The sequence below is a fragment of the Stegodyphus dumicola genome, chromosome 12 (genome assembly GCF_044657685.1).
Source record: "Stegodyphus dumicola isolate Sdum_Otavi_A_Nest chromosome 12, ASM4465768v1".
Lineage (NCBI taxonomy): Eukaryota > Metazoa > Arthropoda > Arachnida > Araneae > Eresidae > Stegodyphus > Stegodyphus dumicola.
In genome coordinates this window covers 50,081,340-50,093,595 of record NC_140779.1, presented here as the reverse complement: position 1 = coordinate 50,093,595, position 12,256 = coordinate 50,081,340, and the positions used below count along the sequence as shown (strand labels likewise).

Here is a 12,256-nt window from a genome sequence, read left to right as displayed (position 1 = left end):
TGTGCACTTTTTTGAATTTGCTCCAAGAATGATTCACTTGACGAAGTCCTTAATTTATGGTAACATATTTTCCTTCTCGTTCTCTTGTGCAAGAATGGAAAAAATGGTACATGGTTAATTTTTTTCAACTAATTTTAGCAAAGTGGTTCAAAATGTTTTAGGAAAAATTTACAAAAATTACTAAAAAGTAAAAATTTCTAAAATAAATCAGAAACTTTTAGTGAATTTTGTTTGGATTGAACTTAAATTTCGAACTGCGAAAGAAAGAATCAAGTAAGTTTAATAAAAAAAAGAGATGTTAAGAAATATATACGAAATTTAACTAACTTTGAGCAGCTTAAATTTTGAGAGATGATTTTTTTAAAACTTCTTGCGTGATTTTTACACAACTTGGCACTTTGGCATAACTTGATTGAGTTGTAAAATCTTAATACGAGAAAAAATTTGTAATTTCAGACAAAGTCTGGTTTTGTGTCAAAATATCTATGTTAAAAAAAACACTATATATAAATGTAATATATATCTTAATTCTATAATAATTTCGAGATATGAAAAACGCAAATTAACTTTCGTCAGTCATCTCAGTCGAAAAAGAGTTGCAGAATCATTTTTATTTATTTATTTTCTTTCTTCTTTTTTGTGTAAATAGGAACAGAAGAATAGAATGACACAAGTAAAAAAGGGTACTAAGAGAAATAAAATGATTTGTTTTCAAACTATGTGATTCAAAATTATTTCTCTGCGTAATTTCGATAATTTGTGACATTGCTAAACCTGATAGTCCAATTAATTAAACTTGTTTAATCATCTCCTGTTCTGACAATTTTCGTCTTCGCACCAAACATAAGTTTAACTAAACTACAAACACAGGCAAAGGATTAAACTGAAAGGATTATGAAAAACTAAGTCTTCTAATATCGTATAAAATTTAAAAAAAAAAAAAAAAAAAAAAAATACTAACCAGCACTGCTTGCAGTGTTTAAATAACTCGAATATTTAAATAAATACAATATACAACTAACTAACTATCATTCTATGATTAAAGAATTCCACCCAGCCAATGTGTATTCTAGCTCTGCATCTTAACAAACACAAAATTCTCTTATCATATACACATGCTGGCCAATTGCATGTCTGAAGATAAACAATTTTGCTGCTACTACACTTGCCTAAATTACTAATTAGTTCGCATTTTAAATTCAGTCTCATTTGCAGTATAATGAAGGCTGACCCCCCCCAAAAAAAAACCGATAAAAAGCACAGAGAAGAATTAACATTAAAAAAGTGTCAATGAAAATAAACCATAGAAAGTAAAGCTTTTTACTGAATTAGAAAAATTAATGATTACAAAATAAATACGTTTCCCAAAATGCAATGTTTAATTACATATTTAACTCTTGTCTTATTTATTTAGTAGCTTGTTGTTTCCAAAATAAAATAATTCTTCAGGGAGAAAGCACTTCTGAAAACTAGTACACAAAACCAGTTTTCATAAATATGTTACATTACTTGCTTGGTTTTAATTAACTCGGGAAGTCGTGAACCGGTGTTAAATGCATGTTTTAATTTAAAATTTTAGCAAGAAAAATATAATGCCTTTGTTTTTTAATTCGATTAAAAAACACAATTTAAGCTACCAGCTTCCTAAATGGTGCTTATAAATTTTCAATAAAACCTTTTTTAAAAATAGGTAACTTGCAAATGGGGTGGGGACTAGCTGAGAAAAATAATGTTGATTTCCTAAAACAAATTTACCTAAAGCAATATAAAATGAAGAATCACCCATCACGTAATGATTGGAAAATTAAACATTTCTATTAATATATATATATCCCACTGAATCGTATTTACTTGACAACTAAGAAAGAGAAAGTATCGGCTAAATAAACAAATTTGTAAATTATATTTGAGACTTTAAAATATTTTTGAGTTGTTAATATTCTTCCGCGACTTTTTAGGAACTCATATTTTCTATTATAGGCACTGTATTAGTCTCACCATTTGTGTTTCTTGATAACGAAAATGAAAAAAAATTAGTCTGAAAACGGTATCTTGCCATAGTGCGTGATTATGATGCATAAATTTGAATCTAATTAACATTTTTGATTATTTACATTTGATTATTTTTCATTAAGTACTTTTTCATTTTCTCAACTTTTTTCCAGTCTTTCAGAAAAAATGCATAGCACAAAACATTTTTCTCAAAGGCTATACATTTTAATTTAATGTACAATACCTATCGAATGCATGGTATTTCAATAAAGAAGTGTTCTTTTTTTTTTTCAAAATTTTAACAGAATTTTCTGACAGATAACTTTTACATGGTTAAGAGTTCTTCGACTTTTCATAAATTTGCATACGACCCCTATGAGAGTCAGTAAACGGACTAAAGAAATCAGATAGAAAGAGGTAAAAAATCTCTACAGAAGAAAGCTTTTATGTCGGTCGCTTCCCAGGAGAGGGCGCTGTGTTCTGTATCTCTGTTTCCATGGCAACCATTCGCCGCTTGTGAAAGTGACGTCAACGCCCTACGGCTCCGCCTTCACATCACTGCACGCCCCAAAAATTTTCCTTATCCTAGAAAGAAGGGAGCAAAAAAGAAAATCTAGATTCGATTTTTCCTTTATTCTATATCAAGTTATGAAACTTTTTTATTATAAGATCTATTTTTGCAACACTTAAGAAGTAGAAATGCATTCACTAACTGAGAAGTTTCCCAGAAGTTACCTCGACTTCCGGAAACTTCGAACGAGACTTGTGCAAGAGTTGAATGTTTTTTAAAACAATTTTAGTACGTTTGTAGAAAATTTTTCAAGAAAATTTCGGACATATTTTCAGGCATGAAACTAATTTTTTAAACAGTACAGTACATAAAAGCTGCCTTATTTATCTTTTGCTAAACCATATCTTGCACTGAGAAAAATTATTGCTATATATGTAAAAATAAATCAATTAATACAGTAACTTTCAATTGGGTGGATTAATTTATGGCAACGGGGAAGTGCCTACGGGGAAGGTGCTTTCACAGAGGACTTCCTGAGGAAACTGACTCATAGTCATATTGCACATTCATTTACATGCTGTGGGAAGCGAGCTCTTATGGATAAGAAAAACTTAATGCATTCTGCCTTTCGCCATAATTTTAATAAAACTCGACCTATTAGTGTAAGCTGATAAGTCGAGCTGTAGGCCGCCTAACGAGAGGAATGTCTTCGTAAAGGCCATTCTAAGGTTTACTGGATTGACGTTAAACACATTACACACAAGATAAACTACAAATCCCATGCCCATGCCCAGTTTAAATACTGTTAGCTAGGATTTGAAACTGGATGGAACTGCCAATATTGTGTACTCTCATTGCTGGGCATTAATGCAAAGATAAAAGAAACAGATTGATGGTAAAAATTTTAAAATAAATTTTACCAATTAAAAACAAAATATACGATTTTTCTAATAAAGATTCTAGACCTAAAAAGTAAAAATAGTTAGTGGAACGTTAATTGGACCTATCGTATTTATTTTTCGATTAAGCCGTGCAGTAGTGCCAAACTGAGAAAAAGAAATGATAACAAAAATCATAAATTTTATTTAAAAGTTCAGCATAACGAAATGAAATTGGTTATTATCAAACTGCCAAATAAAAATGAACTGCTAGTAATGCAAATAAACGTCAGAACTTATGCTTAAAAAGTAAAAAATAAAAAGATGTTCGAAATTATCTGAGTACAGAAGACTTTGTGTAAAATGTTATGAAGACAGTGGAAATCGACTTAAAAAGAGCAACACTCAAATTTTACACTATGAAGAAAATTGCCGCAATTCTAAGGGAATTGATTGAAATACTTAGAAACGACAAAGGACAGGAAGGTTAGATTAATTCAAAAATTAATTGAAAGCCTCATAGATGTGGAATCCAAAGGTTTTGCATCTTTATTTTCCTACCCTTAACCTCTTGGACAAACTATAGAATCAATGAGACTATCAATGAGATAGATGATTATGAGATCAATGAAACTATCAATGAGACTATCAATGATCAATGAGACTTTTAAATACCCCATTTCGTAAAGGTAACTGAGAACTTATCCAGATCCTCTCCTATAGCAAACTTTCATTTCTGACTGACATAAGTCAGTTCAATCGATTAAAATGATTATTATGTTTTACAATATACTGTATTCATTAATATTAAAAAATAGGCATAAATCTTAATTGAATTTTTTCTGCCGCCGTAAGATTCATCTTTTGAATATCAAATTCAGTGTTAATATTGAAAACTCCATTAATGCATATTTTACATTGAAATTTATTAGCACCTTAAAGCCACTTTACTATTTTCCAGTCAATGATAAAATCCCGCCCGTTATAAATAAGTGTCGGTGCTAGGCAACAAAGCATAAGATTTTTCACTTTTTTTTTTTTTTTTTTTTTTCATTATAAAAGTGCTTTGCACAAACAATATATAATCAGTTAAAAAGTCATTTTATCTCTTTTCTTAAAATGTTACTATATACCATTAGTGTCACAAATAAAATAGTTATCTCCCGCGTCTTGAAAATAGTTATGTCTTACAATAGGTTATATGGAAAAATTTCAAACTCCATTTCTTGCGTGTTTATTAAGAATTACGTTTTTGTCACCCTAATTGGCTTAGCATGCTGAGGTTAACAAGCTGCTGTATCGCCGAGTTTGGGTTCGAATCCTGAAGAAGGCTTGGATAAAATTAGGAAAGCACCATCTTTGTGTTTGACGCAGCTTTAGTCAAGAATCCTACCGATTTCGAGGGCAAACAGGTACAAATCCCTCTTCGTCAGGAGCAAAGAAATCTGCCAGGAACAAAAATCAGCAAGATTCATCAGAAGCAAAGATTTCTTAGCTCCTGATGAAGAGAGATTTGTACCTGTTTGCCCTCGAAATCGATAGGCTCCTACGCCAAACACAAGGTTGTTGCTTCGCTAATTTTATGTTTTACAATGACATGTTTTACAATGACATGTTTTACAATGACATGTTTTACAATGACATGTTTTACAATGACATGTTTTACAATGACATGTTTTACAATGACATGTTTTACAATGACATGTTTTACAATGACATGTTTTACAATGACATGTTTTACAATGACATGTTTTACAATGACATGTTTTACAATGACATGTTTTACAATGACATGTTTTACAATGACATGTTTTACAATGACATGTTTTACAATGACATGTTTTACATGACATGTTTTACAATGACATGTTTTACAATGACATGTTTTACAATGACATGTTTTACAATGACATGTTTTACAATGACATGTTTTACATGACATGTTTTACATGACATGTTTTACAATGACATGTTTTACATGACATGTTTTACAATGACATGTTTTACAATGACATGTTTTACATGACATGTTTTACAATGACATGTTTTACATGACATGTTTTACAATGACATGTTTTACAATGACATGTTTTACATGACATGTTTTACATGACATGTTTTACAATGACATGTTTTACATGACATGTTTTACAATGACATGTTTTACAATGACATGTTTTACATGACATGTTTTACAATGACATGTTTTACATGACATGTTTTACAATGACATGTTTTACATGACATGTTTTACATGACATGTTTTACAATGACATGTTTTACAATGACATGTTTTACATGACATGTTTTACATGACATGTTTTACAATGACATGTTTTACATGACATGTTTTACAATGACATGTTTTACAATGACATGTTTTACATGACATGTTTTACAATGACATGTTTTACAATGACATGTTTTACATGACATTTTTACAATGACATGTTTTACAATGACATGTTTTACAATGACATGTTTTACAATGACATGTTTTACATGACATGTTTTACATGACATGTTTTACAATGACATGTTTTACAATGACATGTTTTACATGACATGTTTTACAATGACATGTTTTACATGACATGTTTTACATGACATGTTTTACAATGACATGTTTTACAATGACATGTTTTACAATGACATGTTTTACAATGACATGTTTTACAATGACATGTTTTACAATGACATGTTTTACATGACATGTTTTACATGACATGTTTTACAATGACATGTTTTACAATGACATGTTTTACATGACATGTTTTACAATGACATGTTTTACAATGACATGTTTTACATGACATGTTTTACAATGACATGTTTTACAATGACATGTTTTACATGACATGTTTTACAATGACATGTTTTTCTTCTGCTTTGGAGGCTTGGGTAATTATAAGTGTCTTTGCTTCAAAAGTTTTTAAAAACCTACGGAAAGCCGAAATTTAAAAGACACACAAAGCCCACTTCAGGCGCATACTTACGGTCCTGCGCTTCCAAGCCATGACAAAATTATGGTCTTATTCTGATGTCATTGTCATAGACAGTGAGGGAAGTAATAGCAGAATTAAGTTTGGAATGGTTCTGTCCCATGCGGAAATTGATTTCTTGCACTACAACTAGCACTCAGGAACGGTCTGCATATTACTATTATTCAAGTATTAAAATGTAGTGGCATACACTTCGTTTAACTAGAAAATAGCAAAGATGAATGAACATATTCTATTGTCAACAGATAGAAAAGGAACCGTCTTAGAAGCAAGAAGACAGACTTTAACTACCAATCGATGAAAATTTTTCACAAATATCTACTAAAATGTATCGTTATCCTAGATAACGAAGAAGTTTGGGACAATGCTCGAAGTTGATATTTGCTATTCGCCTTATAACGCATGTTTTCTCATATAAATGTAGAATATCATTTGCAAACAAAGATGCTGACTTAGAATAAATAAGTTTGGTTCCTATTGCATTGGTGAATCCCGATTTCAGTTATGCAAATGAATTCTCATAATCCTCGACTCTTTTAATTGACGTAATTTAACAGCACGCAAATGTTTTTAAGTTTACGTGATTGTACTGAAATCTAAATTATACATGTAGGTGTACTAGAAGTTTAAATTTAAATAAAAAATTTTATTTGCATTTGTTAGCAATTGTATTTCATTCTCATATTTTTTATTCTTCTTCTAGTTTCTAATTCTGATAATCACAAACCAAGCTTCTGTTTTAAACAGCTGGAATTATTTCTAGCCCAAAAGGACGTTAGCTCAGGAAGGCTGTTAGTCTCGGAACGGCATTTTGCGTTGAATCACTAAAAGCGTTGAATAGCTTTTCAAATTCCTGCCACCAAATACTACAGCCCTGTATTATATTTCAAGAAATTAAATAATGAAGAATCTGCATGAATGTATGCATGTTTCTCGCACTGTGAGAAAACTACGGTGCTTAGAGCCATCAAATTTTGAATAAAGTAGTCCTCCACCAGAATATGAGGACCCGGAAGCCCGAATTTGGAATCTGTTTTATTATCTATTTGATATTTTGTAATGCTTAATGAATTTTGATTAAAAATCTCAACGATTTCCAAGCCACCAGTGGTAACACTGTAGGCTATAACATTTCTGTGTCTTCAGGGCACGATCTGCCTATCGTAAATTCTACAGATATGCCGAAAGGGGCGTTAGCCTAAATGCTGTGTATGTATGTGTAAATAATACGTGTATGTATGTTTAAATAATAAAAAGAAGTCCTTTTGGGCGTAATATATAATCTGAAAGCTTTCAGTTTTTTCCCCCCTTGGTTGTTTGTTTTAATAGTATCAGACACTCTTCAGTGTAAAATAATCCTATGACTTCTGTAAATCCGGTAGGAATCCAGTACAGAAAATAAAAATGCAATATTTATCATAATTTAAGAATGTGTTATTCTGTCCAAAAATGGGTTCTATGTATTATTATCCTTGGACTACAGCTGGAGTTACACAATACACGGAAACTTATGAATACCAAAACACTTTAACTACATGAAACCACAAATCAAGTTAATACCAACAGAGCCTTTGTAGATTCTGAACCTCTACACATTCGTTACAACAATAATTAGTAAATAAGGATTTAATAGCAACATCTTAAGTTTAGGATTAAGGATAAAAATAAGCTACGTGACATAAATAATAGTAAAATCAAAAGACTTCATAGTGCCAGCGCTGAATCTTTGCTGGAAAAGATTCATCGTATATAACTGGACCTCTCGGTTGTTTGGCCATCTCATCACCAACAGCATTCGCGATCGTATTGGACAGTGATTCCAAAGAATTAATTTCAAAGGTAAGTAATATTTTGCACCTTGCACTTTCCAAGCAGCATTTGCCGGGGCTGCATTAGGGAGGATGACTTCTCACGTAACTGACATCACCTGTTTCAGAATGAAATATTATATATTTTATTCCAAAATTCTTATTTTATTTTCTCCAGTTAATTGCCGTTGCATAACATTTGGTTCAGGGCTTTTATTTTTCCTGCTACGGTAATATTAAATTCAAAGCTTTCAATTTCCAGCTACACTATACTCTGTATTATCGCAATTTTCAAGCAGTATTCGCCAGAGACACCGCTTGCGAGGGGACCTATCACGTGACTATGATTACTTTCTTCTTCAATAACTTCAGTAATCAATAACGACGCTTCTTGAATTCAGGGTACTATTTTATATTTTATATTTACATTTTTCTTTCTGCTAAATTCTCGTTTTATTACATTTCGCATTTACACATATATTATCCCCATATATCAACTTTGTGTATACACTCTGCACACGCATTTCTGTTTACAGGCAAAGGGCTTATTTATTAATTTACTAATTGCAGTTCCCCTGCACGGGTCTTTTCATTGCAGTAATGTACAGACAGCCATTTGTTAACACCTGTGTCTTTCTATGGAAGCGGTAAAATTAAAAAGACAACTTACATTAGACCACTAATAAGGAAATTATTTCTGGCTAAGTAATGCCGTTAACAGCTGAATTCATTTAAACTATTTCTGCTGTCATCTTGCAGAAGAAAATTTCTCACGGAAGAAATATGTCTAGAGAATTTGCAAGGTTTACTGTTGAATAACCAATTATTATGATTTGGCCTTTACTATAACTTCCTCTTTCTGTATTTCTTAGAAAAATGCAAATAAATTAGTTATTGTGTATTCAAGCTAAGGGTTTGAATATTTAGTGTTAGAACTTCTTCTGCCCGTCTAACCTTGCTATTACTTACTCTCGCCAATTCTGCTTAAATTTATCTCCGACATTAGCACCTAGCTAGAACACATCAGCATACGCGCCGCTAAACATCTTTGGCAACTTAAGTAGTCCATGGTGTGTGTAGTCCATGGTGTGAACTATATTTTGAATTTAATTTCATCTTAATTTAAATGTCAGTTATTATGCCATTCCACCAGCCAAAGTAGATCCGGATATATGACAGGACAACCGGTGACACCGCCAGTGCTGGCAGAGCTTACGATGTCGGTTGCACTAGACAACAGTAGGACCTTGGCACCAGAACGTCACCATAAGGCCCCAGGAAGGTGTATATGGATAGCTAGTGCGATGAGCTTATAGCTACTTACTCAGCCTAAATAAATGGTAGCCACTGAACTTAACCTAACCTAATCTAATTTAAATACCCGCAAGTAACGGAGGTTCGTCTATCGTACAAGCAGTGCCTTTCTGTTCGTTTAAAAATTAAATAAAAGGGTTCTTTTAACATTCTTAAAATTTGATCATTTATCACAGACGCTAACACGCTTCTGGTCTAGTAGGATCTGCAGGACACTGACTCAAACTTACAACAGAACCTTATAAATTACAGGAACGTAACGGATGGTTTTTGGAAAGTAATCATAACCTGAATTAATTGCATTTTTGGAAATCATCACAAAAAACTTGGATTGCAATACTTCCCCCCCCCACACACACACATTTTGCTTTCTTAGATAGATTTTTTTTTTCTCAGACAATTTAGAAGCTATGAGTGCTGAGCAGTCCAAGACTTTTTTAATACCTCCCCCCCTCTCTCTCTCTCTCTCTCTCTCTCTCTATATATATATATATATGTATGTATTTATAAAGAAGAGGAAAGTTCTAAAAAGCTATTGCTTAAAAGTACATTTCATACTGCAGTTCCAGAGTCAAAAAGTTACACCATGTATAAACAATACTACAATACTAAAAAAGTAAAAGTTATCGCGTAAAAACTTAATGTAAAAATTACAAAACGATATAAACTTCAAAAACAAAAAAGTATAAGAAAAAACTAATAAATTTTAAATCAAAAATTTTAGGAACTGCAGTATTAATTGTACTTTTAAGCAATAGCATTTTAGAACTTTCCTCTTCTTTGCAAATATTTTAAAATTTTGCAGCTCAATGCGCAAAATTCTTGACCACATAGGTCTCTTTTGTTTGCGAACTACTTTCTACTTTTTGTGGATGCAATGAATATATATATAATATATATATTCATCGTATCCACAAATCTCAAACTATGGTCTTCATTTTTGCGACCTTGACCGTGAACTTAGGGTCTCCGGTCCCTGTGCATACATTTAGGAAAAATTTATTCCCATTATAAATAATAAAAATCAAAAAGTTTGATTCCTATGAAGCAAAACTGATCTACATTTCCTTACATTTTTCCAAAAAATGTGCTGAGGAAAAAAAAAAAAAAAGCGAATGGAAATGTTATACCGAGATACTACATATCGTATGACCTTTTTATATGTATACACATTTTGTTGCTGTAATTACAATGATGTAGTAAATGTTCATAAAAATAATCAGTTAGATACATCCTGATTTAAGTATATTTCAAATAATTTCAGTTATATATATATATTTTTTTTTAAATGAGACAAATATTTTTTTAAAAAATTTTCTTGAAAGCTTTCAGATTTTATATTGCTTGAAAAGGGGCGCTTTTCTGATACCGGTTTGTGTGTTACTTTTATTTATTAAATATAATGTTCTTCGCACTTAAACACTTAAACCATAAAATTCAGTTCAACGGAAATATTTAAAAAGAGCATACCTTTAGAATTTCCGATACACAGTCATGAGCACTGAAGATAATTTTTTTTTTTTTTTTTCCTGTACAGTGTTGTCATTGCTAACTTTGAAATCATTGAGTTTAAGACACAATAACACGCTGAATAAATACTAATTCAGAAGTCAAACAACAAAAATCAGCGTTATACCTACAAAATTTTCACAGGACTAGTTTCGATGGTTTTACCGAACCATCATCACCCAACATTATTAATCAAGCAGTTAAAAAATTCTCATCTGAACACACTAAAAGCCACACTCTTATTTTAGGAGATTATAAAAATTCTGTTGTCATTCCCTTCTTTCCATCAATTAGCTATAAAGTTGCACATATTTTGCAGAAATTTAACTTTCGGGTTGTTTATTCTCCCATCAATAAAATTCCAACTTCTATACTCAAGGACCCCATTCCGGATATGAATTCCTGGGGTATTTATAGGATTCCTTGCCAGTGTGGTTTAATTTACATTGGCCAAACTAAGAGAGCCTTAAAATTTCGCGTCAAAGAACATGAGGCATATGTTAGAAAAAAGGAAACACAGAGGTCTTCTGTTGCTCAACATTGTTGGTCCGAAAATCACACTTTCAATTTTTCTGCTGCCAAAATTATTCAAAAAACATCTTCCATTGGAGAACTGGATTTTCTAGAGGCATTTCACATTCATAAAAATCTTTCTGTTCTAGTTAACGATCCTAATTCCAATCCAAATTTGCCTTCGGCTTTTAGAGAAATTATGTTTTAGTTCTGGTTTCGCCAACAGATGGCGCCACTTGCTTATTCTTGTCCAGGCTTTCTTATCTTATCTAATCATTATTTCCTATCTTGTTCATTTGCGGTTTTGCAGCTGGAGATGATGGTTCGGTAAAACCATCGAAACAAGTCCTGTGAAAATTTTGTAGGTATAACGCTGATTTTTGTTGTTTGACTTCTGAATTAGTATCATTGAGTTTGTAAACTAAAAATTCGTTAAAGTTTTGCAAAATATAAAATAGATAATAAAACAAATTTCAAATTCAAATTAGGGCTTCCGCATGCCCATATTCTATAGAAGATTACGTTATTCAAATTTTGATGGCTCTAAGTACCGTTGTTTTATCACAGTGCGAGAAACATATATGTATGTTATACATTCATGTGGATTCATCATTACTTAATTTCTTTAAATATAATGCAAGGCTCTAATATTTGGTGGCAACAATTTGGAATGTGAATCGCCGTTTTACAGTGGATGATGCAAAATGCAAAAACGAAATTAATAGTCAT

At 31.6% G+C, this 12,256-nt stretch overlaps 1 long non-coding RNA gene across 12 annotated transcripts in view; it reads right to left on the bottom strand.

The window, feature by feature from the left end:
• Positions 1–532: 532 nt before the first annotated feature.
• The window catches only part of LOC118203653 (uncharacterized), a 254,465-nt gene continuing 242,741 nt past the window's right edge, over positions 533–12,256 (bottom strand). For 3 of the 12 annotated variants that reach the window (XR_015044427.1, XR_015044431.1, XR_015044435.1), the window contains one exon: positions 536–2,577. This is a non-coding gene — a long non-coding RNA (uncharacterized LOC118203653). Of the gene's footprint in view, positions 2,578–12,256 lie in introns of all 12 variants that reach the window. The other 9 variants (XR_015044430.1, XR_015044436.1, XR_015044437.1 and 6 more) reach the window with 6 other exon arrangements.